The sequence below is a fragment of the Miniopterus schreibersii genome (genome assembly GCF_964146895.1).
Source record: "Miniopterus schreibersii genome assembly, chromosome: 7".
In the NCBI taxonomy this organism is placed as follows: domain Eukaryota; kingdom Metazoa; phylum Chordata; class Mammalia; order Chiroptera; family Miniopteridae; genus Miniopterus; species Miniopterus schreibersii.
Genome location: NC_138108.1, coordinates 37,736,565 through 37,762,925, shown reverse-complemented (window position 1 = coordinate 37,762,925; position 26,361 = coordinate 37,736,565). Strand labels below are relative to the sequence as shown.

General features: G+C 41.6%; 1 protein-coding gene across 5 annotated transcripts in view; it reads left to right on the top strand.

Annotated features, from left to right (window-relative positions):
* OSBPL6 (oxysterol binding protein like 6) overlaps positions 1-26,361 on the top strand; it is a 164,719-nt gene that overhangs the window by 55,239 nt on the left and 83,119 nt on the right. For all 5 annotated transcript variants that reach the window (XM_081142663.1, XM_081142661.1, XM_081142664.1 and 2 more), the window contains exon 2: positions 21,634-21,811. The gene's annotated coding sequence lies outside the window, so the exon portion shown is untranslated. The remainder of the gene's footprint in view (positions 1-21,633; positions 21,812-26,361) is intronic.

The following is a 26,361-nucleotide window of genomic DNA, read 5'->3' as shown; positions in this document are numbered from 1 at the left end:
TCTATGGGCTCATTCCTTGACCTCTCAGTTTTTCTTCTTCAGGGCTCATTTTTGCATAAAATTCTTCTGTTTTCCACAACTTCGGGTGCCTTCTATATGCTGTTGAAACGCAGACACTGATGTTTGATTCATAATCTCGTAGCAGCATACTCAAACCCTGAACATTTCTCAGCCTCCCTTCCTTTCCAGCAGGAGAGAGCCACAGAGCTGGGTTATCTGCCTGCCTACTGGACATCTTCACTAAGGTCTCCAATAGACATTTCAAACTTCAAGTGCAGAATAATAACCATAGCTGCTAACATTTTATTGAGATCATTGTGTACTAGGAATCATGACAGGTGTTTTTCATGCATTATCTTATTTTATCACAACAGCCACATAAATTCTACCATAATTCCCAGGTTACAGATGATGAAAACAGAGGCACAGAAGCTTACATAGCTGGCAAATCTTACTCTGCTCGTTACAGATATGCTGTGTCGTTTATAAAACAGAATTCTTGATGCTTTACCCTATGGTGTCTTCCCAAAGTACTTATCTTGGTAAATGGTACGCCATCTCCCAGAAACTCAGACCAGAAAATTGGGAGACATCCTTGGTGCCTCTTTCTCCCTCATTTGTCAGTATCTCCAGCCTTCCAAATAGATCTTGAATAATGCCACTGTTCTGCACTCCTCCTGCACCCTTCCCCCCAAGCCTGGCCACCCTCCTTTCCTGCCTCAACAACTAACCTGTGTGTGCTTCTGTTCTTGCCCCTCAGGAGGAGTCCTCACAGAGTGGTCTTTTAGAAATGCAGATCTAATCCTTCACACCCCTGTTCACAGCCTCCCACTGTGGTCAGAAGGAGTAAAAATCCCTGTCTGATTTCAGAGGCTCTGCTTTGCCTCCCAGCCTCACCTCACCTCCCTTGACTGGCCCACCCTTTTTCTTCTTCAGAGCTTCTGCACCTGCTGTTTCTTCTGCCTGAAGTACTCCTCAGCTCTGTTCTACACATAAATAACTTCTGCTCCTCTTTCTGGTTTCATTTCATTTTATTTTTATTTTTAACTACAGTTTATATTGAATATTATTCTGTATTAGTTTCAGATGTACAGCATAGTGGTTAGACAGTCATATCCCCGTGATATTTCAAGTACCCACCTGGCCCCATACATAGTTATCATGATATCATTGACTCTGTTCCCTATGCTGTAGTTTACATTTCTGTGACTGTTCTGTAAGAGTTACTTCTTGCTCCCTTCACCCTTTTCGCCCAACCCTACCTCCCCTCTGGCGACCACCAGTCTGTTCTCTGTATGTCTGTTTGAATTTTGTTTGTTTGTTTTCTTCTTTAAATTTCACATGTAAGGGAAGTCATATGGTATTTGTCTTTTTTTGTCTGACCTATTTCACTTAGCACAATACCCTCTAGGTCCCCCCGTCACTGAGGCAGAGTAGATCCTGTGATATATATGAGGGTTCTTCCCGACATTCTCAGACACCTGGTCTTCACCTTCACAGAGCTGAACACCATTTATAGACTTATAGCCTTAGACTCAGACTCATTTATAATATAATCTTAGCCTGTGGGATTATTGATCTGATATCTACCCCCACCCTGCACTCAGTGCCCTCAGAAGGCTGTGGCTGTGGCAGTTTTATTCACCTTTGAACCTTAACCCTAAGCATGATCCCTGGCACATAGTAAACATTCATCCAATATTTAAATAAAAAAGAAAGCAAACATATTGAGCTCTGGCTGCACCTGGATGTGAGATGAGCTGGGACGTTTTTTCTGCTCTCCAGGGGTGTGGATGTGTATTTGATTATCTGTGTTTGTCCAGGAGCCTAAGGACTTCAGGCAAGGGGCAAGGCAAACAAGGGAGTAGAAGACGATACATGATGGAAGAGTAAGAATCAGTGGAGGGTAGAAAGAGCCGCAGCTCACCTCCTGTCCCAGTGGGAGACCCTGCTGTGATCCCTAATGGGGGTTGAAGGATTGAATTAGACCCAGTTCTTAAAAGTTTTTATTTAGTAAGCCATCTTCTCTGTCAATATTGTAAAGTCAAACTTAGCAACAGTTACTATGGGTTTTTTTCTTCCACCTCCTTTCAACTAGAGGAATATCGGGCGTTTAATTTTCTATGGCATAAAATTTCATTAACTGTTGAGTGTGCCGTTTCTGCTTACGAGGGCTTTCCGGGAGCAGAGAGGAGATTATACAGGGGACCCTCCATGCTTGATCACTGCAGAGGAGGCAGCGTTCAGCTAGCCCCTCTCCGAAACTAGCATGTCATTCCGGCAATCTAATCTGTCCTCCACGGCACCTATGTGGGCGTCTTTTAAGGCTCACGTTAGTTTCAGTTTTAAAGACGGTGGTTCTTTCTGATCACGCCTAAAGCAGTGAGGCAATACAACTATGTTTTAAATTCTGCGTTCCCGTACCAGTGACAGTGCCCTCAGACGCACTGGTGACAAATGGAGACAATTTCTCTATTCTTGCTTTCCTGCACTTTCCTGGTCAGACTACAAATAATGGTGGCAGCAACCATCCTGAAAACATGCTTGTCGTGTGATTTCGCCTTCTGAAATGCTGGGCTATGTGCAGAAAGAAATGGGCTTTCTCATGTTTCCATGCTTGTGTGTTTTTCCTTTGGATTCTTAAGAATATCTGAGGCTGGAGAGTGGAGTTCTGTTGAAACTTCGCTTGGCTGTGTGAGCTACTGCATCACAAATGCTCCTGGGCACTTGGAGATCACAAGGGCCCAGTTGTTGGTTGCTAGTTACTGGGTGGAAAGCCACCATCCATTTATTTATTTTTTTTAAAATATATCTTTATTGATTTCAGAGAGAGGAAAGGAGAGGGAAAGAGGGAGATAGAAACATCAATGATGAGAGAGTCATTGATCGAGCCCACAACCCGGGCATGTGCCCTGACCGGGAATCGTACACTGATCGCCTGGATCCTAGGTCTACGCTCAACTGCTGAGCCACGCCCGGCCGGGCCCACCACCCATTTTTAATAATTGTTGCCTAAAAGGTATAGAGACTTAAATGTTATCAGTTCGTTTCTCCTTTTTAAAAATGGTGTTTAGTAATTTCTAGCAGGGATTGGCAAACTTTCTCTCTGAAGGGCCAGATTATAAATATTTAGGGGGTCATAAGCCATATGGCCTGTCACCAACTACTCAACTCTGCTGTGGTGGTATGAAAGCAGCCATAGGCAGGATATAAATAAATAGGTATGGCGGTCGTCCAGTAGAATTTTTATTACAAAATGAGCAGAGGGCTCAAGATTTGCTGATGGAAATTAGCATAAGTGCCCAAATCAAAACATTTAAATCAGGGAAGATGATTTGGATGAAACAAAAAAAAAATAGGAGACTTTTGCTCCATGTGGTCAGTGCCTAACCTCAGGTTTTAGAGAGGAACTCAGTGGTTTTTGTTCAGATGTAGCTGAGTTAGATGCCGTCTGTATCACAGATAACAACATTGGTTACATGAGCCCATTTGAATAGAACCACATCTAGATAAGTAGAGACATAAATCCTGTCCCCATTACTTATAGTTAATGCTAATACTTCGAGGCTATCTTTGGTCAGCATGGATTAGATGTCTGCTGTTCCTTCATTCCTGGCTTGATGAGATCATGGCCCAACTCTGTCTTAGAATAATTCAGGGTCTTCCACTAAAATAATATGAGCATTAGCTAAACAGTTCATTAAGGATCACCTCATGTGATCATGGCCCCTGGTGTGATCAGTGTGAAATCACTGGTTTCTCTGCAGCCCCTGAACGTTTCTGATAGAGTGGACTGTGGACAGAATCTAGGTGGCAAGTATTGGAAAATGTTCAACCCACTGCATTCAGTACAAGTTGTCACCGTTAATGAGTTGTGGGAGCTTAGGTTTCAGGAATTGCTTCTGAAGAAGTAAAATTGGATGACAAATTGAGTTGGTTGGACATTTTCTTTTGTGAGGAAACTCCCAGGAAACGTGAAAATTTCAGACATTCAAGATTAAATTTGATGTGGGTACAGGTTTGTTAATAATTCAGTGATTTAATGGAATTTTAGATCCTGTCCAACCTTTTCCATTTCACAGTTGGGAAAACTGAGGTTATCCCCATAATATCATCATACTCATTTTCATAATTTGCTGTGTTATCTACATGCTATGTATTCAGTGTGTTCAGTTCAGAACTAGTGAATCAAAAGTGAGGTGTAACAGTTCGTGTGCTCGTTCTGTGCATGTTAATTTTATCTCGTGATGGAGGTCGGGCTGCAAGTTTCCATACTTAGTAAATAAAAATATAGGATGCCAAGTTAAATTTGGATTTCAGATTTAAAAATATCATGTTCAGAATAAAAGTATAGTAGTAAATGCAGTATTTGAGACATATTTATACTGAAAGATTCCTTGTTTATTTGACATTCAAATTTAACTGAATGTCCTGTGTTTTATTTGGCAACCCAACTAGGAGCACACAAGATGAACTGAGAAAGCCCAGCTGCGGTGGCAACAAGTTTAGAAATCCTAGTACCCACTTGGGAAGCTTGTTAATGATGTTAATTTCCAGGCTTCTGCTAGAGAGTCTGAACCAGTAGTACTGGGATGGGCTTAAGGCCCATCCTGGGCTCTGAATCAGTATTTCTAAACAATGCCCTCAAGTAACTGAAAAGCTTTGGGGCCTGCTCTTTTATACTGTTTACTCGCTGGTGCTCTCTGGAACAGAAGTTTTCAAGGAGGTAGCTCTCTGGTAATGACACCGTTGCCCTCCATTGGCTGGGACTCTGTAAAGGTTTTGCTCAATTGAATGGGGGGTTGGATACTGTGGAGGTTGTCTTGAAGTTTACTTACCAATTACCCAGCCGCTTACTTTCATTTCCTTCCTATCACAGTGTGACATCAGGGCCTGAGTTTAGAGGAAAGGGGGAACAGACTTGATAAAGTGAACTGATTTGGTGGTGGTGGTGGTGGTGGTGATGGGGTGACAGAGAAATGATTCAGTCTGAAATCCTGTGGCTCTTCCTTTCAAACTCCCTTTTCTCACCAAATTCCTCAGTTCTCTCACTTTTTAGTGTTTCCTTCTGAATGATGGAACTTTAGAGTTAAAAATGACCTTGGAAGAAATCATCTGGTCCAAAATCCTTGGAATCCATTCAAGCCTTGGTGTTCACAACATCCTGTGGTTTGACCTTGATGTCTGTCTCTGCTACAAGAGGGGGCAGAGTCTGGGATAAGTAGTCTAAGCTCAGCCCCCTGACTCCGTGGACCACATGGGCAGTTAATGTGGTTTTAGGAGCATAGGGAAGCTTTCCTTTTTGATGGCAGAAAAGCTGTACAGCTCTGTGATGTGCTAAGAGGAAAAAACCCAGAGAGTTGGTGTTTAGAGAGAGCAGAATAGCCTCTCAGAGCAAAGACCTATTTTGTGGATAGGAAATGTTAGACTGTAGGGGAAATGTAAACTTAGAATATAATTTAATTCGATTGTGAAGGTTTTACTACCACAGTGATAGCTGGGATGGGGGTTTTAGCAGGAAGCCTTGATTTTTCTTGAAGGGACCAGCCCTTTCGCTGCAGTGTTGTGTAATGGGCTCTACCATAAGAAAGGGGTAAGAAGTGAGCAGTTCCAATTGTATTTTTACTTAGTAATTTCATAAACAGCAGTTCAGATGGTTTTCCTCGGGCCATCCTGAAACCCAGCAGTCAGCAGGGTTGGCTGGTGCTCTTTAGGGAAGTCATGCGGAACAATATGTACAGGCGCTCGAGGCCGCCGGCGGAGGAGCGTGCCAGAGGGTGCCGGGCCGCTGCGTGCAGAGCTGCCTGCAGGATGGGGAGCCGAATGGAACGCGGCCCCTAAACTGGCTTGTAAAGAGCTGGAATGCTGCAGGTAGGCACTTGGTGCACACACCTATTATTTAAAGATAAGTAAGATTAATCCAAAAGAATAGCGAAGTGATTTTTTTTTCTGTCTTCCCCCTTTTAAAATAAAATTTTTTTTGTTAACCCTTACCCGAGGATATTTTTTCCATTGCTTTTTAGAGACAGTGGAAGGGAGGGAGGGGAGAGAGAAACATAGATCACGTCGATTGGTTGTCTCCCACACAAGCCCCAACTGGGGCCGGGAATTGAACCTGCAACTCAGGTATGTGCCCTTGACTGGGAATCAAACCCATGACCCTTCAGTGTGCGAGCCATCGCTCTAACCACTGTTTAACACGGCCACGGCAGTATTCTGCCCTCTTATATCACCTATACCTTTACCAGGTGGTTTTTACAGGGTTTTTATTCTTTTTTTTTTTTTTTTTTTTTAATGTTTACGCACACTGAAAGGCACTAGTCTTAGCTATAAAGTTTGGACCAGTGGGTATACCTGTGTTACTTACACCCCATCACGATAATGCCATCTCTCAGAAAATCCTCTTATGCACCCTTCCTGGGACTGTTCTGATTTTTTTCACCTGAAATCAGTTTGCTTGTTCCTGTAGTCTTCATAGGAGTGGAATCTCTGAGTCATGCTTCTTTTGTTCAGCATCATGGCCATGAAGCTCTAGTAGTTTGACCCAAAGTTCAGTGCTATGTTGAAACTGGAGCTGTATCACCATTTCATGGTGACAGAAAAGTGATTCCCTGAGTGATACCCTGAGAAAATCCAGGCTCAGGCCTCATCTCATCATTGCTTGAGCTCACATGGAGAGAGGAGCAGTTTTTCTTTACGTAAGCAGGATCCATCATTCTCTTCAGTGACAGACGATGCTGGTTGGAAGGCTGGTGGTTGGAAGAGGTGCAGCACCATGAAGTCATTTTCCTGTAGCTAGCTGAGTCATTTGCTTGTTAGGGATGCATCCTGACCCCTTACATCCTCTTGATTTCCCCTGATGCATCTGCTATATGTTTTTGGAGACCTTTTGATCAAACTCCATTTGAGGTTGTGCTGATCTTTTATAAGGTCAAGTATTGATAATTTTAAGATTCAGAAAGCCATTTACCTGTCTAGTCATTTTTAATGAGATTACTTAATGGTTCAATTTTGCTAATTAAGTAGAAGAGAAATGATCAAAATAGTGGTTAAATTACTGTACCCAGAGCTTGCATTTCATTTCATTTCATTTAAAAGAAATCAGTGAGGACTCAACAGTAGAATTAGATTCAAATGTGTTTTTCTTCTGTAGGGAATTTTCTTTGAATTCTTTAACTGAGTTATCTCTATTTTAGGTTAGAGAAGGACAACACAGACCCAAAAGGGGCAGAATTATGCTTACTTTGATTTTAGGGAAGAAATGTGCAAGAATATATATAGGAAAGGCTCATAAGTAGAGCAGTGAAGCCAAGGATGCACTAATTCGTAGGTGCCTCTGACTCCTCTGACAGGCAGCAATTCCTTTCCTAAACAAAGTTTACACCCTGATGTTGTTGAATTACTTCTTTAACTGATTGGAAAGAGGAGAACCCAAAAGGTAAAATTAGCTTTGACTTTATTCCCTTTGCTGTAGTGTTAAGTTTGAGTAAATACTGGATGATTTGTTTCCTCACATAAAACTTTGAAGACATGACTAGCTTCTGGTAATCATAGCAGCGATCGATCTTTGCCAAGATTGGGTTCATTCATTAGGAGATACAGAATGGTAATCTCTTAATTCTTTTATTCTTCAAGAGTTAGGTGGAATGCTTCTCTAAAGAGAAACTTTTCAGTATCAAGGCCTCAATTACCGTAAGGTATAGCTTGTCATAGAGAAGTGGGATAAATGCTGCATCTTTCCCTTTACTTGCCAGTTTCAAAATGAGATGGTTAGCTGGCCTCCTCCAAAGGTGGCCAATTATTATTTTTTTAAAGATAATCATGAACGTACTGATTTAAACACATTTGATATGTTTCAGTTCATTTGCATTCATTATGCTATTTCAGAGATTTTCAACCTTTTTCATCTCATGACACACATAAACTAATTACTAAAATTCTGTGGCACACCAAAAAATATATTTTTTGCCAGTCTGACAAAAAATAGGTATAATTTTGATTCATTCACACCAGTTGGCTATTGCTGTGTTGGCTGGTGTAATTTTTTATTGGACAATCTAAGGGCAAAGAGGTCATTTCCCCTACTTAATAGCCAGGTATTGCATGTTTTAAAAATTCTTATGGCACACTGGTTGAAATTGCTGTTCTACTTGCTGATCAAATTGTTTTTTGGCTAGGGAAGCCTCTTCTAATTGGCTTCTGAATTGTACATATGGTATGTATGTATGTATGTATGTATGTATGTATAATGCATGCGTGCATGTATCAATCAATCATCTATTTATCTTTCTATTTATTTATAACATGGTCCTACTAGTCTTTGTTCCCTGTTCATTGTCTTTTTTTTGTTTCCAGACCTGGAATCAGCCATTTCTTCAAGGAGCTGTAGTTCCTTTTAATGCAAATAATGTTTCCTTACACAATATGAACAGTAAAGGTGGTGACTCCAGCTTGGCTATTCAGTATTTCTAGGCCTTTTCAGGGAATGAAGTTAGGAAATCTTACCTTTAAGTAAAATGCTCCATGAGTTCATATTGAAATTTCAATTCAAATTGAAGATTTACTAAAAAATGATAAGTATGGGGTGAATAACTAAGGACTGTAAGATACTATAGGAGGAGCTATGGGAATAATTATAAAATCATAGAAAATAGGACTTTAAAGGGATCTTGAAATATATGGTGTGTTTTTCCTGCTACTTTTGAACATGTCTGAGTTGAGAAGAGATTCAAGAAGGTGAAGCTTAATTAATAGTCACTGGCTTCAGCAGTAAGGCAATGGCTGGGGGGGGGGGCTTGATGAGAAGTGATTTATGTAACATGAGATCAGAAAACAGATCGTAGCCGTTCAAGTGGAGAATTTTGTATTTAGCAAATTTCTACTTTGCTTGACCCACCTTCAGCTGTTGTCTCACTTTGAAGTTATTCTTGGAAAGGGCCTTTTTGTCTAGAAGTGAAAAATTTGATGTGTGAAAACAAGACAGACTTTACTGCCCACAAGCCCCTCAGTCTGGTACTCCTTTTTGGTCAAAAGAGCACTTTGTCATCATTTTGTCACATTTCTACTACTGATCTTAACTTTAATGTTCTATCTCCAAATACAGTTACATTAGGGGGTGGAGGGTGAGGGTAGGGCTTCAGCATATGAAATCAGCAGGCACATAACACTGACCTGTCACAACTTAGAGCATGACTTTGGATGATTGCCCCAAGACAATACCTCATGTGGGCAGGTATCTTGGAAGAGGACCGCAGGTGAAGCCCTGCAGCATTTGGGTTTTTTCCTTTGCAAAGCACTGAGAGAACCAGTCAGAAACCGGTTCTGTTAAGTCAGCGCTTTTCTCCAGGGAAGCTGCAGGGCTGTGGTCGACCAGCTTGCTCTTCTCTAATGTGGGCATGGCTCTTGCGAGGGGGCAGGAGGCACCCTCACTGGGGTGCTGCAGGTCAGCGGGACAGTGAAGATGAAGCCTTAGCACATGGAAGGAGGCCAAGACTTCAAGGTGCAGTATCGTGACTTCAGGTGATACTGGTAGCTTCATGAATCACCTGAGACCTGCTATATATAACAAGACCACAGAGCAGAAAATTACGAAACAAGCAATTAATTCACAGTTCTTGCCCTTTTTGTGAGAACAGTTTTTAACTGTTGTTAATTACATTTGATTGTGGGGCTCATGCTTTTTCCTGGCACTTTTAAATTAGTGACACTCAGAAAAGTCACATTTTAAAAAAATCCTGGGGAGACGAATATGCAAGGCACCTTTCGTGTCATTCTCAAGGGTATTTTCTGGACATGTTGTTACATACGGCGTCGGCAGGGCCTTGAGCTCTATTGGAAGGGGAAGCCGGGGAGGTGTGGCTATTTTTGTTTTTGCCAGTACATCTCAAGCTATCAAAGCAAGGTTTATCATTTCCTCCTCAATGACATGCATCTGTCAATTATCTCTTTACTTTCCCCAATTTACCTCTTCCATATTCTTAAGCTTTATTATAGGATGAGAGGGTTAATGAAAGAAAACGTAGACTAGCATAGGCTACCTACTGGACTCCTTTGCTGGATATAGTATATGTATAGCTGTGTACTGTCTTGTGTTTTATCAATTTGCAGACTTCATAGGTGGAAGAGAAAAGTGAAAACCTGGAGAAAAGAACATTGGCCAGGAAACCTGAGGCCAAGAGAAGTACTGTGGTGTGATAGGCTAATAAACAGGAAATCATCAAGCACTTGCTGTGTATAAGACACCGTGCTAGGCATTTAAGTGTACAGGAAGATTTGCAACAAGCAAATGTTAAAATTTACATTTTAACTTAGACCAGCTGTAAGTTTAAGCAAAATATAAAATGTCAAGTAATTGAAGAAAAGTACCTGTGAGATGTCAGAAGGTGGTATATGATTTATTGCCAAATTAATAGTGCTGCCGAATAAGTGATTTTCTGCACTAGCATCCAAACTCCTTAACAATGAAGCCCATGTATGACGTGTTTGTAATGTTTAGCATAGTGGTAGGCATTCATAGGAAGGGAGGGAGGGAGGGGGGAGGGGAGGGGGGATTCAAGGCTAGGAAACACTAATTGTTTTAAAGTAAATATGAGTGTGTGTGTTTTTTGCTTGCTTGTTAAAAAAGTAAAACATACATAAAGTACACAATTCTTAAATGTAGGCTCAATTAATTGATCTGTATCAGAAAGCCTGTACATTGGCAGCCAAACATCCTACTCAGTCATGTCTGTAAATTTACATACACTATGTGTATGTGCTCAAGAACTAAAGAATAATTCCAAAGTCTGAAAACTTGTGAATTAAAAAACCTTTTTGAATAATCACCACCTGAGCACCTGTCAGGTGGTATGTGCTGTACCAGGTAATCTCCAAAGCATCTTGAACTGGGTTCATTAGCCAAATCCCCATTTTTCAGATGAGGGAATTGAAGATTAGATAAGCTGAGTAACTGCCCAGAGTTTCATAGCCAGAAAACCTTAGTGCTGGGATTTGAACCAAGCCTGTTAACTCCGGGGCCCATGCTCTTTCCATGGTAACACAGGCTTCCACTTGTGCAAAGGAAGCACTCAGTGTCACGGAAATTGCCCCTGTGTGATAACATCCTCTGCCCGTTTCCCCCATCCATTTTTTGATCAGTGTATGACATCAAATTAAATTTCCAGAAGACCACTTTGGAATTATAATGGATGGCATTGTTCACTGTCTCAACATTTTAAAATATATTCCAATTTTACTGTCAATACCATCAAAATACAGGAAGCTGTAGTCATAAGAATGCTAATATGCCTGATTTAGTTGTCAAAATTTCTGGTGGTCTAATGAGCAAACAAGTAAGTCAATGTGGATACCAAATAGAAATCGAGCTGAATTGATACAGCAGAGGCCTAAGAAATGGGGCCACTTGGAATAATTCCATCCAAGTAGCACAGGAGGTAAAAGAGACTGACAAAGAGAAATTAGGTCAGTTGTTCAGTTAATTCATATATGAATAAATTCATATTATACCACCTTATACTTGTTTAGGGTCTATTTTATCATTTCAAAACATTCTGTCATTTATGGCAGTGCCAATGACAATGTTTACCTAATTTAAGACAAATATCACATGATTTTACTTATATGTGGAATGTAATGAACAAAATAAACTGACAAAAGAGATCCAGAGACATGGAAGCATGCAACAGACTGTTGAATCTCAGAGGGAAAGGGGGGAGGGGTGTGGGAAGACATTAAAGAATTAATATGCATATATGCATAACGCATGGACACAGACAATAGTGTGGTGAAGGCCTGGGGAAGGGTCGGGAGTGGGGAGGAGGGGGTCAGTTGGGGGGAAAAAAGGAGGAAATCTGTAATACTTTCAACCGTAAAGATAAATTTAAAAAAAAAAAAATCGTTAATATTATTTTGACCTCAATTTGCATGTGGCAGGCATGTTTGTACTTTGAAAGAACATAAATATTTATTTTAAAGGTGGGTAAGTTAAACATTTAGTCTCCTGCTCCCTGCTCTAAGGATTCAGTTGCCATTCCAGTAATCCAAGCAACACGAGCAGTATGACATTGGAGACTAGATGTTCCAGTTGTCATTGATAATAAAAGCCCTATCAGGTAGAGCACTCACCAGAAAATTTCCCATTAGCACATGGTGTTAAGACATCCCTGTAAGAGTGTTCTTTCATCTGGGTGTAGGACTTTAGTCATCTATTCTTTCAAGATGTAGGGCTTACGAAAATTACTTATGTTTAGGACTGTGTATTAAAACTCATTTATGTAAGTTTATGAACTGAGTTGGCAGAGAAATGCCGTCTGTGAACATGGGGCTGCAAACCATGGGCAGCTGCCCAGTGGTCTGGGGAGAACATGCTGATCAGCACAGCCTGGGAGCTTCACCCCTGAGTGAAGTCAGCCTCTCCTTTGTGACCAGTAAGCACTTCAATTCATGCCACCCAAGTGGCCTCGGAGGAGCAAACTTCTGCCTAAGCAGTCTCAGGATGCCAGGGTTTAGGGGTTCTTCTGTTCATCTTTCCCTCTCTTGGCACTTGTGGGCTCTGATATAAGCTAGATTCTCCGATTTTTGCATTTTGGTCCTTGGATAGAGTTTAAGGCCTAGTAGACATGGTGATTGAAATGATCACTATAGACACAGGTCTTGAGAACTCTATCCCAAAGCCCAGAGGTGAGCAGTGTTTTGAGCCTGCAGAAGGGGAAACACAGCACCAGCTATCTTATGATGTCTCTAACTTGGAAGTGTATTATCAGTTACATGAGTGGGAGGGAAGCTTTTAATGCACCACTGTCAGCAGTCGTTGGCAGATCACTGCATGGTAAATGGAAGTGGTGGTTTCCTCGCCCTGGGAGTAGCATGAAAATTCTCATCTCAACTTGCTCCACAAGAAAACAAGCCTTGTTGCATATCTTTTTTACTGAAGCCTTTCTTCAGTGAAACTTGTCTGAGCGCACGTTCCTGTCCGTTTGCTTTCTGTGATCAGGCACAATGAGCTCTAGCGCACTTCAGCATTCGTCTTGCACACTTCAGTGAAAAGCGTGAGGCCTGCCACGTACTGATATGCCCATGGTGCAGTCGCGCTTACAGAGATGGAGCTGTTGTGGATATTGCCTCTAAAGAGAGTCCAGTCTTGGGAAGAAAAGACACGTGTCAAAATCTCAGAGCAAAATGGACTGAGCAAAGTCCAAGAGGTGCCGAGCAAGGGTTATGGAAGTTAAGAGCCTGGAGAATTACTTCTAGTTGAGCCATAGGGAAGAACTCCATGCCACCCACACAGGGTCTTGAAGGAAGGATGGGATTTCGACTTTGGAGATGTAACAGGAAGAGTGCCATAGCTAGAGGAGGAAACACACAGGGTAGGCAGAGCGGGTATGTCAGGGAGAACTGCAAGTTTGCTTGGTTGAAGGTTTCAAGAAGCCTATCGTGAAAGATAAAGTTGGAAAGTTAATTGGGGTTAGATTATGGAGGACCTTTAATACTAGGATAAGGAATTTGGGCTTGATTCTTTTAAATTCTATTAACACAAGTGTTTTAACTTAAGGTCTGATTATTAAGTGTGTTTATTAATAAAGAGTAAAGTGATCCTTTTGGCATTTTGCTGCGAAACAAATAATACTGTTACACATCCGCAGTGTTTGTGGTCTTGGTCAAATGGCTGTTTTTTGGCTGCACATTTTCCACAGAGCCATTGCCAAAAATATCGCATAACCCTATCACTCAGATGAAAGTCAGCTGCATCACTACATCATGCACTTATTTTGATTCCTCCTTTGGTTCGGTGATGTTAGGATCTACGTATCACAGCCTCTGTTTTTGGCCAGGTGGGTGGTGCTAAAATGCCCAGTACCCCATTTCCCTGGCACATAAGCTTGTTTGTTTGAAAGCTGAGTCATTAAGCTTCTTTATCTGTCTTCCCAGTTTCCTATTTAGCATTTTCCCTCTTTATTGGGCATTTGGTAGGCAGTGAGGTGGCTCATTGATTTTCCTCCCAGGCATCTCTGTATTTTTTCTAGTCAAAGGGATTTTTTAATGTACCCTATGGTGTGCCTTGGAAATAGTCTGAGCTGATATTTTTAGCTATTGGAGGCTAATAGAAAAATCTGAATTTTATCAGATAGACTTGAAACAATTTTAAATTGATAGAAGCATTAGTGAAAAGGGTCATCCTTGTTAGTATTCTCTAGCTAGTTAACTCCATTAACTAAAGCTTGAGACTTCCATGTGGCAGGGTCAGATAGTTTTGCTTTGTGATTATGCCTTGGAACCTCTAGTCGTGGTCATTGATTTCAATAAATAATTATAATAATAGTAAGCACTTACATAGTGCATATATATAAACTCATTTAATCCTCAAATTAATCCTAAAAGGACTATTTTGTTACTATCTCCATCTTTACAGTTCACAAAACAGGCGTTGAGAAGCTATGTACCTTGCCCAGAATCCCATTACTGGTACTTGGCCAAGCCAGGATTCAAACCTAGGCATTTAGGCTCCAGAGTGTTTACTCTTGACCTCATTAAAATTCAGGGACACCAATAAGGATGTCTCTAGACTTAAGAAAACACAATATGTGCCTAAGTATTTAAGGCTATTTATTTTTTACAGTGTGAAGCTTTGAAGCTAAGAAATGTCAGGACAGTGTTATGATATCCAGACACCAGAAATCTATTTAGCATCTTTTGTTGTCCACACATAGTTGTCCACTTGAGTAAAGCTTCACAAAGGTGACATTTGAGACCTGAGCTAGGATTTAAAGGACTCTCCAGTGTTTGACAGGCAGGAAAAAGCATTCCAGCTAAAAGGAACAGCACATGCAGAGGCTCAGAGGTGAAATGGCATTCAGTGTGTGTGTTTGGAGGAAAATAGGATGTTCACTGTATCTGAAACAGGGTGGAAGACGAGAGTGACTGAGATGCAATCAAGAATGCAGATCATACCCTGCTGCGCAGTTTTAAGATTGTACCCCCAGTGTTCCTTGACCAGTTCTTGATTAAGGACATGCACAATTTTTTTGTATCCAATTTCAGAGGGCTCCTGGGGCTCTGTAGCTCACTGACAGGCCCATAGTCCCCTTTCCTCCAAGCAGCAGAGAATAACTGAGAACAGAGAACAACAATCAAATATATGTTTTAAGAAAGATGACTCTGATGATAATGGCAGATGGCTTGGACAAGAAAATGATTGTGAGTAGAGACATCGGGGACTAGATATCAGTAATCTAAGCCAGAGATCGCGAGATGGCAAAAAGAGAATAATGTCTAGGAAAGATATTTGTGAGACAGCAGTGAGAGGACTTGGGGCGAGTTGAATGGGAAGGCTGCAAATGGAATGGTTAAAAGTAATTGTAGTTTCTAGTTTGGTTTCAGGATAGATAAAGTTGCCATTAACTCAAACAGGACACAAGGGTAGGAAGGAGGCAAGGGTAGAAAGATGCCGGGCTTGATTTTTGGGCTCTCTGAGCTTCAGGTGCCCGTGCTATGTTCCAGTAGAAATGTCCAGTAGACAGTTGGAAATGTAGTCCGAAAGAGAAGTCAGCATTGGAGAGAGAGATTTAGCAGTCTCTAGCAATGGTAGGTTGAAACCTTCAGAGTGAGACAGGGCCACCCTGGGGAAACCGAGAGGGAGAAAGGCTTAAAAGGACAAAGGAGGCGTGTTCAGTAAAGCCGGCTGGGAGCAAAGACTCGAGCAGCAGCAGCTTGATGCCTCTGAGGCTTCCTGTGTGCTGGGGCTGCTCCGCACACTTAACATGGGTTAACTCGCTTAATCCTCAGACATCCCCTTCAAAGAGCTGATTTTACCCACGAGGAACCCGAGGCACAGAGTAACTCACACAGGACCACAGGGCTGGTGAGTCGCTTTCAATGGTAAGTTAGTGGTAGCATTATTAAGCTGATGTAATTGACTTAAGATAGTTCTTGTCACAACTCTTTTAAAGATTTAAATATAGATTGGTAAGCTCTGATGATAATATTAGTTACTTTCCCCCTGCTCTATTAAGTAAATACAGTGTGATCATCAGAATTCATGAGGAAGGTATGATCTGAAACTTGCGCAAATTTCCAAATTCCCTGGCTTTCTCTCACATGAATATTCTGTCAAGATTCATGCATTTCTTAAAGATATTTTTATTTAATAAGTTAAGCTTTCCTTGAAGTCTTCTCTCAATTAATGAGTATTTTTTGGCATTCGTTGGAAAACTTCCTGAAATGGTTTTATGAGTCACATTTTCATATTTCCACTGAGAATATCTGTTGGACTCTCTTAGCAGTGATGTAAGGGATCACAAACTCTACACTCTCTTTTTCATTTACCCAAAACGTCTCTTGTCTCCTTGAATCCATCACTTCCTTCGAACTTCTCTATGTTGTTTTCCCGTGTATCACTCCACTGGCAGTGGAAATTTTCATTGGAACCCATTTTCTCAAAGTAATTTTTTTTCCTCACTTCATCAGCTTGCACATTGAAGACTGAAGAACAATGACAACACCAGTTTGCCACAGCTGGGTTATCTGCTAGGGCAGGGGTCAGCAAACTATAGTCCAAGGGCCACATGTGGCCACCACTCCTTTGTAAATAAAGTTTTATTGGAACACAGCCATACTCATTCATTTACTTACTGACTGTGGCTACTCCTGCTACAGTAGCAGAACTGAGTAGTTGCATCACTTGGTAGACTGCATGGCCCACAGAACCTAAATATTTGCTCCCTGGACCTTCACAGGCAAAAGTTTGCTGACTCTTGCTCTATAGCATACTACTTTCAGAATAATTGAGGTATGTTCTAGGCATATTTCCAGTGCTTTAGAGTTAATGGTGTTCTTTTAATAAAATTATACTCAACTGAGGAATAAACTGAGTGGTTTCTGTAATAATTGTTCTTTGGATATAAAACAGAGTTGTCAAGGGAATAATAAAATTGTAGACCCCTTTAAGAAATCTATAATCAGAATTCTTACCAGTATAATCAGCCATCTGAATTTTTGTCAGTATTAACAAAACTGTTTAATTTGGAAAGGAAAATTCCTTTGAATGCTTAACAGGTATCATGTCCTATTTTGTGCTTGGCCTTTGGATTTATAGAAATTTCCCTAGCCTCAGAGAAATGTGTGTCAAGTTGAACCAAGTCAGATACAAACAAAAAAATTGGGAAAAATTGGCCTGGACCATAGAAATATAACAGATTGGAAAAAATACGTTTTGTGTTGAGTAAATTATTTTAGTTTATTAGCATGGTAACCGTACTTCATATTACTTCAGTCATGTTTCTGAATAATGAATGTGCTTTACTTTTCATTATTTTGGTAAGATATGAAATATTGAGGCCAGATAGGATCACATTCTGCCCTGTCAAATGTAAGACCTTCACTTGTCCCTCCTGGCTGCCCTCTCCCAGGTAGCTGCTCTGCTCTCCCTTTTGAGCTGCTCCTGTCTTCTGAAGTCCTCTCTTGCCTCCCGGTTCTCTTTCTTCCAGTTTGTTCTCCCAGATCTGCCTTCCCGAAGCACAACCCCGTGGCTCCCCTGCTCAGCACTCCACTCCTGTTCTCTGCAGCCTGCCCAGTGGAAGCTGGTCTCTCCCCGGCATTTAAGATCTTCCACGCTGTTCCAAACCTCCTCTCTGCCTTTCTTTCCTCCACTCTCCTTTGTTGTACCCTAGACTCTTGGTACTACAACTACCGTCTACACGTTCCTGTCTCTCGATTTTCATACACTTTCCTTCACTGTTTGAAATCTCCTTTATCCATTTCTGCTTTTCTATTTCTTGCCTGAATCTACTTATGTTTCAAATGCCTACTCTTTTGAGCTACTTCCTCTGATCTGCTTCCTACCCAACTCACAAACTTTAAGCCAGAATTAGTATTTTTATGCCACGAACATCCATAGCACATTTTCCCTCTCCCTTTTTTTCATTTATCTTTATTGTTGAAAGTGTTACAGATGTCCGCCTTTCCCTCCACCCCCAAGAAAGCCACAGTAGTTGCCAGGTGGAAGTGACTAGAGTTTGACTTTCATCTTCAGGAAGTTACCCCAGCACAGCCTGTTGCCATGAATTCTGTTGAGTTGTAGCACTAAAGCAGTATTCTCCAGTGACTTAGGCACAGTACAGAAACTCTCAGAGTACTTGGGATTCTCACAGAGAGAGAAAAAGCAATTTCTCGTCTAAACATGCTGACAGTGGAAAAAGGCAAAATAATGATCTTTCCACCAAGGTATTTAGTGGATACAGGAGACAAAGTCAGCAGGATCATGAAGGAAGTTTTTATGCCATGTCTTGGGCTACGGTTTTCTGGGAAGGCAATGTAGGATGTTTAACCCTAAATTAAGACCAGTCCTTCACGGAAATGAAGCAAGCATCGAGTCAAAGTCATAGGCCACATAAGATATAGAAAAGAGTCAAAACTGTCTCGTCTCTTGTTTTGGTGAAGTGGACTGTGTTATGTAGACTGCTAACTTTGTAAACGACTGTCTGGTTATTCTGGTTGTCTTTACTGCCTTTACCATTTTAAGAATCTTTCCTTTAGTGTTTTATAGAATGAGGGGGTTTGCTTTATCTTGTATCCAGTTTACATTCTGTGCATTAACTTAGTAGCTGCACAGGACAGTCTGATCTTTAGCTGATACATCCTGTGCTCGGAGAGGCTTGAATAGGAAAGGAGTAGAATGTGTGGGGAGTGTGCTGGGCAAGAATACGGTGTATAATGGGCAGAATTCAGGCTGTGGGAGGATGAGTCACAGGACTTACAGGAAGAATTCTGTTGCAAAGATAAAGGATTATTTGCTTCCTGAATGAACCATTCAGAAGGAGCCATTGCCAGATCACTGAACTCCCCCGATGAGATTTTGCAGATATTCCTGTCGGAGCACTGGTTGGTGTAGGAGACTTTGTTCGAGTCAACCTTTCCAACCTTTACGACTTTTAGTCTGTTAATAGCTTAGAAGGAGGGTGTCAGGGCCTTTTTGATCTGCAAAAGATAACGTTATTTTAGAACATGATTTTTTGTGTGTGTATTGATAAAAACCAGGTATACTTTTTGTTTGCACATCAATTTTTGTTATAATTTTAAAAGGAAACAACCTCTTCCCTTCTCTGAGTTTATTTCTTAACGAGAGCTTTAAGAATTTATCTGCAATGTGTGTTGTCACAACGTGTAATCAGACTTGAACTTTATAAGCTTAGTACCTTTGGACTTCTGCCTGCGTGCAGTTGACGTGCAAGGTAAAACAAGACCCGAGACAGTTTCTTAATTGAAATAAAGTTTAGTTGCCACTTGGTTAATTCCTGGTTTTTAAATAAAACAATGTATTAGTCACCTGGAAGTGTGGAACTTAAGTGTGATTATATAAATCTTTCTGCCCTGATCAAGTGTTTCAAGCTGAATTAAAATGAATACTCCTAATGTCTCTGGCTTCAGGCACTGTCAGGGATGATTGGTTATATCTGAACCATCACGTATTGATGGAGCGGTAATCTTTCATGTCAGCCTCCCTGAAGGCTCTCGCAGGGACTCCGCTTTACCATGGTTGTCTTTTTGAAAGGTGCACAGAAGGTCCATACGAGTGTTATAGTCTCAGAACAAGCCCAAACCCTTAACCTTGGCATTGCATCCACACGGTGTGAAAACACACACTTTTGTGCAAAATGGACAATAGTAGATTCATTTCTTACAAAGTAGGTATAAGCCAAGCCTTGTAAATTTCACGTTGTAACCCTCACACCTTGGTGTGCAGGGAAGTGAGGCCTGGTTCCTGGTTCTCAGAGCCCACACAGTCTGGTAGGGGAAATGGGAGGTTTAAAACACGTCCGACCAAGGGCCGCCTCACACCAGTAGAATTGACCAAAGTACCAGGTGGCATGAGAAGATGCCTCTTTCCAGCTGGGAAGATCAAGGAGGGAGTTGAGAGCTGTGGTTTTGAGCTGGATTTTGAAGCATGTGTAGGCACAGACTGCAGGGGAGGGATGGCAAAAGTGGAAGGGTGCTTCTTGGGCCAATGTCTGGTTTACATGGGCTGGAGACAGGCCACGCCTTGCGGTGATGGGGAAGGGGAGCTCCGTAGGGGTGGCTGGCTGTGGTCACCCTGCCTTCGCCTTCTCTGCTGCTGGACTGGGGGAAGTCAAGGTGGGAAGGAAGCCTTGCTCTTACCCCATGGTCCTCTACCCTCCACCTTCCCACTTGCCACCATAGGATAGTAAGAAGTTGTGGAAGATAAGACTCAGGGGGAGGAAGAGGGGTGGGAGTAGGAAAAGAACTGAAGTTTAGCACAGGGGATTCTTTACCCCATTTTTCTTTAATTTTCCTTTTTTAGTATTCTCTGCTTTTCCAAAACTTGGCAGAGTCCATTATAGGTGAGAGCAAGGAAAAAGGGGAGTTTCTGTAGCTGACCACTCGTATTCCTTCTGCCTATAATTATGTGGGATTAAAGAGCATAGATTGAGAAGTGTTTGCAGAGAATAAACAGAGCTAATGCTGAGCATACAAACATAATCTCGATGGACCCTAACCTTAGTTCTTCTATGTCATCATCATAGTCACCAGTTAAATTTTATTTAAGACTCACAAGATGCACGGGCTTGTCTTACAACATAGTAGAGATTAAGAAACAATTTTTTTTGTAGAGGTGGAGGGGGTTTAGAGCAAACTTTTCTTTTTTCTTTGTGTGTGTTTTTTTGCAGAAAAATGCTGCTTAAAGGAGCATTCACGGCATAGGATGTTGGGTAGACATAAATCTTTTGCGCTTTCATTGAGTCATGATCTTTCAGGATCTATGCGTACATTTACTTTTTCCTTCCCCATAAGTATAAAGAGAAAAACTAAAACAAAACAGCAGAAGAATAAGCTTGAAACATAATCAGACCCAAGGAGCAGTTTTGCAGGCCTCCTTGTTAGTAAGCACACCTGGTAGAGGCTCGAAGGAAAAGCTGCTGACACGTTTCAGGACCTGAGAGGAACCAATTTAGCTTCCACTCTGGGTTCCTTGTCAGGTTTTCTTCTTCTTTTTCCTTAAATTGAACATATTATATCTTCTCATGAAATACCGTTTCTTTGCCTTCTGAGAAACTCTGACAAGTTGAAAACTATTCTTTGATAGTATGATCGGCTCTCTCTGCTACAGGACTGTCCTAAGAGTTTGGTGACCGTTCTACTCTCTTAGGACTAATTCGAGACTGTTAATGGGTCTTCATCGAGGCCCTGGCATTGCACATCAGTCTGCATATGTGATGAAACCATTTCATACTTAAACTGTTTTTAAAAACTGAGGGGGGAAAAAGAAAAAAAACACCAAAAAACCCCTGAGGTTTACATTGAGTTGGAGGGTTAAATATATTTCTGGAAAGATACTTGGGCCCTTTTAGACTGTATTTGCTGTATAAATTGAGAGTTTTCGTACTCCAAACTCTGAGATGTAAACGATGGACCATTGGTCGTTGCCGAGGAACACAATGGTTAAATCTTTGAGATTATGTAAGATTGAGCAAAGGAGGTGAAAAGCTGAGACACCATCCCTTAGGAACTTCTCCCTCAGAAGATAAGCCAGAAGGAAGTTTCTGATTGGGCAGAGGCAGTCCCCCCAAGAGGCTCAGGAAAGTTCTGTGCCAAGGTACTACATGACTGTAATCTCTTTTTCAGCTTCTGCCCCTCGCTGAAAACAGCCAGAGAAGGAAATCAAGGAGCCACTCCTGTAATTACCAGATAAGCCCAGCAGGGTCAATAGAGTTCCAGGAAAGAGCTGCAGGCGTCTGAGGATAAACCACTTCAAACAGCTTTAACCTGAGCGTCACCTGGAAGACGGATTCCCAGTTACAAGGTGAGGTAGGAGGACGCCAGCTTAAAATCAAAAGCAGGGTTAGACTTCCCCAGGCGTTGCTTAATAACAGCAAGAGATTAGTGAAACATTACCAAATCACAGGAGGGTGTTTCTTTATACCTTTTATGTGTATATCAGATCTAAAAAAACGTAGTAATCTTGGTTATATTTAGCCATCTTAATAAAAAGTTCTGCTGTAATTTTTTTAAGGATAGGAAGTAGAAAAACATGCCAAAGGATTTATTAACCTAGTTCTACTTACAGCCTGGCATCATGTGGAAATAAGACATTCCCCTTCCCTTCTTGAGTAACGAACCCACAGACCAAAGCTAGAAATGCTTTCATCATATATTTAGATGCACACAAGCCCACATGCGCACGCATACATACATTCTTAAAATGCACTCATTTTTATAATCTTTCATAGTGAACAGGTAGACAGTTGCTTGTTTTCTTTTTGCCCATGAGACTGAAATAACTAATATGATACCAGCAATGCATAGGGTACTATAGGCTCCTTGTCATCTTTGATATTTGCAGTTACTGTTTTCAGAGCCATGCCACATATGCTATTTGACATCTTAGGCTAAGTGACTTCTGTCTCCACAATTTGGACTTATCCCTCCCAGTTATACAAAGCTTTTGGGGAGTGCTTTTGCAAGCTGTATACCCTCTACTCAAACTCTTATTTGCCCTAGGACACAGGGTTGATGGTGGTGGTGGCAGTGATAGTTTCAGACCGTCTATAATTTGGGAAATGCTCCCCAGGTATTCCAACACCACTCCTCCCCTCTCCTTGCATGGACTGGCCCCTCTTGGAAGGTCAGAAACCAAGACTCGGTGATTTAGTGTAATTATTGTTATGTGAGAAGCCTTCTGTTTATTACTGCATTAGTTAAAATTACATTTTAGAGCAGAGCTTGCAAATTAGTGGCCCACAGGGCAAATTTTAGACTGTAATTTAAAATTGAATTAATTGCCAATGTTATTGGACAGTCTGAAAACTTGAGAGAGAAAATCAGATACCTGGCTTCTTTTGGAAGATTAAAAAATCTGGTCTTGTTACAAGTCCAGGGACTGAAGTTTGCTAATCTTTATCATTCCCTGAGTAGCGAACCCAACCAGCCTTACAGATTTATGTCACCTGCCTGACACTGTAAGTTTTTGCAGTCAAGATTCCTGCTTTAAGCATCAGTTTCTTCTCTGTAAATGTGAAGTCACTCCCATGTACTTTACACATAACACTGTTAGTCTTTATTCCCTTTAGCATTTTACTATTTTATATAAAATGCATATACTTTGAGAGTGCTGGCTTTCAGGACTTAAGCTGATACTTGCCAGATGTGCCTGTGAAGAAGGAAGACTCTTCCAAAGTCAAATGGTCCATTGTTCTTAGTTTGGAAATCGGATTTGATAGTAATGGAGTGTGAATCATTCTTTCCAGACCTCCAGGTGGTCAGCTCAGAGCCTGAAATGTCATGACTAATGCTTCCATTGCCTGATACAACTATTTTGGTCCCATGGAGATAAAGCGGATTCATTGAGTTGGCTTCTTTGAATGACACTTGTAGGGATTTAGAGTCCATTTTCTAGCCCTTTACTCATTCTGGACACCAGAGTGAGTCAGTGAGCAACATGCTGTGCCATCTACATGGGCAGAACTTTTGACATTGAGAAGTCTCTCCATCAGAATCAGATGTACCTCCAAGCACAGTGGGTCGTAGTTAATCATAAAACATCTCCTTCCCCATCTTTAATCACTATGTATTATTGGGAACTGAACTACTTACAGTAATGTTCCTGTCAATTTGATACTGAATCAAACTTTTATATAGTAACAAAGAGCTTTAGTCATGAAAGCATTTCAAATTACAGGGTCCTTACTGGCATAGCATTTCTCTGTCTGCATTAGCTAAACTCAAACATTAATTATTGGATTGTAGTTTACAAAAAGCTGACTCCATCTCAAAACGGCAGTTCTTATCCCAACAACCCATTTATCTTCAAACAGGTAGTGCCTGTTATTCAAGCAGATTTCAGACCTCAGGATATCCATTTTTAATGTTGAAGCTTATAAGAAAGAAGGCGGCTGGGTTGCACGTTTGTTTTAGGAGTTTGCTGTCGTTCTGGCTGCATTCCTTTGCTCTATCTCATGGAATCTCTTAGGTCAGTATTGCCTAGGATCTCTTGATACTGGACTGCGCATAGAGATGAGACATGTGTGAGTCCCTTTGACTCTCAGGCTTAAGTTCATGGAAATAAAGTAACTGGAAATTTGTTCCCACACATTTGCATGGCTGTGACTTGACTGAGAAAGATAGTCAGCTCTTCTTTAAAAGGAAAAAGCAAGTGACCGGTATCTCATTTCCTTAAGGAAATGTGTTTACATTTATTATTCTGTCGTCATAGGAATCAGTTGGTATGCACGTGCGCCCAGAAATGCTTTCAGGCAGCCTCTTTATCTTTTCTCCTCGGAGGTCCTGTTATCAGCTTCCCATTCCATTTCACTTAGCTCCCTGAGCAAAGATAAGCAGCTCTGAAAGCGGAGAGAGCTTGGGAGCCGCACTGACACAGAAGAAAGGGAAATGTGGTGAGAAAGAGCAGTTCAGAAAGTCAGGCTCCGGGTCCGCAGCCAGGCCGGGTCCCGCAGAGACAGGAGAGGAGCTGGAGCCCAGCGCCGCGGGAGGCCGGTGCTGACAGTGCCTCTATCTGCTTAGAGGCCCAGGAGCCGGCCCCCAGGCCGCGGAGAGGGAGCGGTGCCGGAGCTGGCCCTGCACAGGCCGCTTTGCCCGCCCCTGCCCCTGCCCCTGCCCCTGCCCCGCCCCTGCCCCTGCCCCTGCCCCGCCCCTGCCCCTGCCCCCGCCCCTGCCCCTGCCCCTGCCTTCCTCCCTGGCCGCCCTCGGCTGTGTCTCAGGGTGAAGGGAGTCTCTCTGCTCGGCTGCGGGCCGGGAGGGAGGGCCCGCCCGGGGCCAGCTCCTCTCTCCGGGATACCTCCCTCTCGCCCAGGGGGAAGGGGCCCGGGCAGAACCCGCCCAGAGGCAGGACTGCGCTGCTCCAGCTCCCCTGGACATTGTCCTTCCCAATCTGGTAGGTGAGGTTTTAGAAAAGCGAGTCCCTAAACAGAGAGAGATTGAGACTAGATGTGAAAAATAAATTGTACGTGAAATACATGTCCAGTAAAAGCAGAAATGAAGAAATGAAGTGAAAAGAGGAGAATGTTGTTCATGTCAAGGACTTCATGTGTAAGTCATAGGAAGAAGGAATTTTTTTTTCTTCTCACAAACACCTTCATTTTTTATTTTTTTATTGAATTTATTGGGGGGACATTGGTTAATAAAATTATATAGGTTTCAGGCGTACACTTCTATAATACATCATCTGTATATTGTACTGTGTGTTCACCACCCAAAGTCAAGTCTCCTTCCGTCACCAATTATCCCCCTTTTACCTCTTCTACCTCCCCCAGCCCCTTCCCTCTGGGAATCACCACACTGTTTCCTGTGTCTATCAGTTGTTGTTTCTTCATCCCTTCACCTTTTTCACCCAGCCTCCAACCCCACTCCCCTCTGACAGCTGTCAGTCTGTTCTCTGTATCTATGAGTCCGTTTCTATTTTGCTTGTTAGTTTATTTTGTTCATTAGATTCCACATATAAATGAAACCATATGGTACTTGTCTTTCTCTGCCTGGCTTATTTCATTTAGCATAATACTCTCCAGGTCCATCCATGCTGTTGGAAAAGCTAAGATACCCTTCTTTTTTATGGCTGAGTAGTACTCCATGGTGTAAATGTCCCACAGCTTTATCCACTCATCTACTGATGGGCACTTGGGCTGCTTCCAGATCTTGGATACTGTAAATAACACTGCAGGACTTTGTTTTTTAAAACATTTTTTATTTTTCACTGTTTTTTGTTTTTTATCTTATTTTTAAAAAATAGCTTTTGTTTAGAAAACTTTCAAATTTATACACAAGTAAAGAGAATAGCATAGTGAACTCCCATATGCGCATACCCTGATTGATTTATCCCCTCCTCTTTTATTCCGAAGTTCTTAGAGGTAGACATGTCATATCCAACACACATGCTTCAGCATGCATCTGTTAATATGCACATTTTCCTACAAAATCATAATGACATTGTCACACCTAACAGTATGAATGCTAATTCTTTGATCTCATTTTTCACTTATTCCATATTCAAATTTCTCTATCATATTTCTCAAAATCGTCCTTTTATAGTTGGTTTATTTACATCAGATCCAAAGTACATACATTTCTTTTGGCTATTGAACCTCTTAAGTCTCTTTTTACCTAGAATGTTGCCCTGTTTTCCAGTCACTTACTTGTTGAAGAAACTAAGCCATATGTGCAACAGAATGATCCACGTGCTGGGTTTGGCCGATTGTTATTTAACCTTTTTCTCTGTCACCCAGATTATTAGACACTGGACGTTAGATTAGAGCCTTGATTAGGTTCAGTTTCTACTTTTCAACAGGAATTCTACTTCCCTGGTGCTGTGTACTTTATGTAGCATCACCTCAGGAGGCCTGT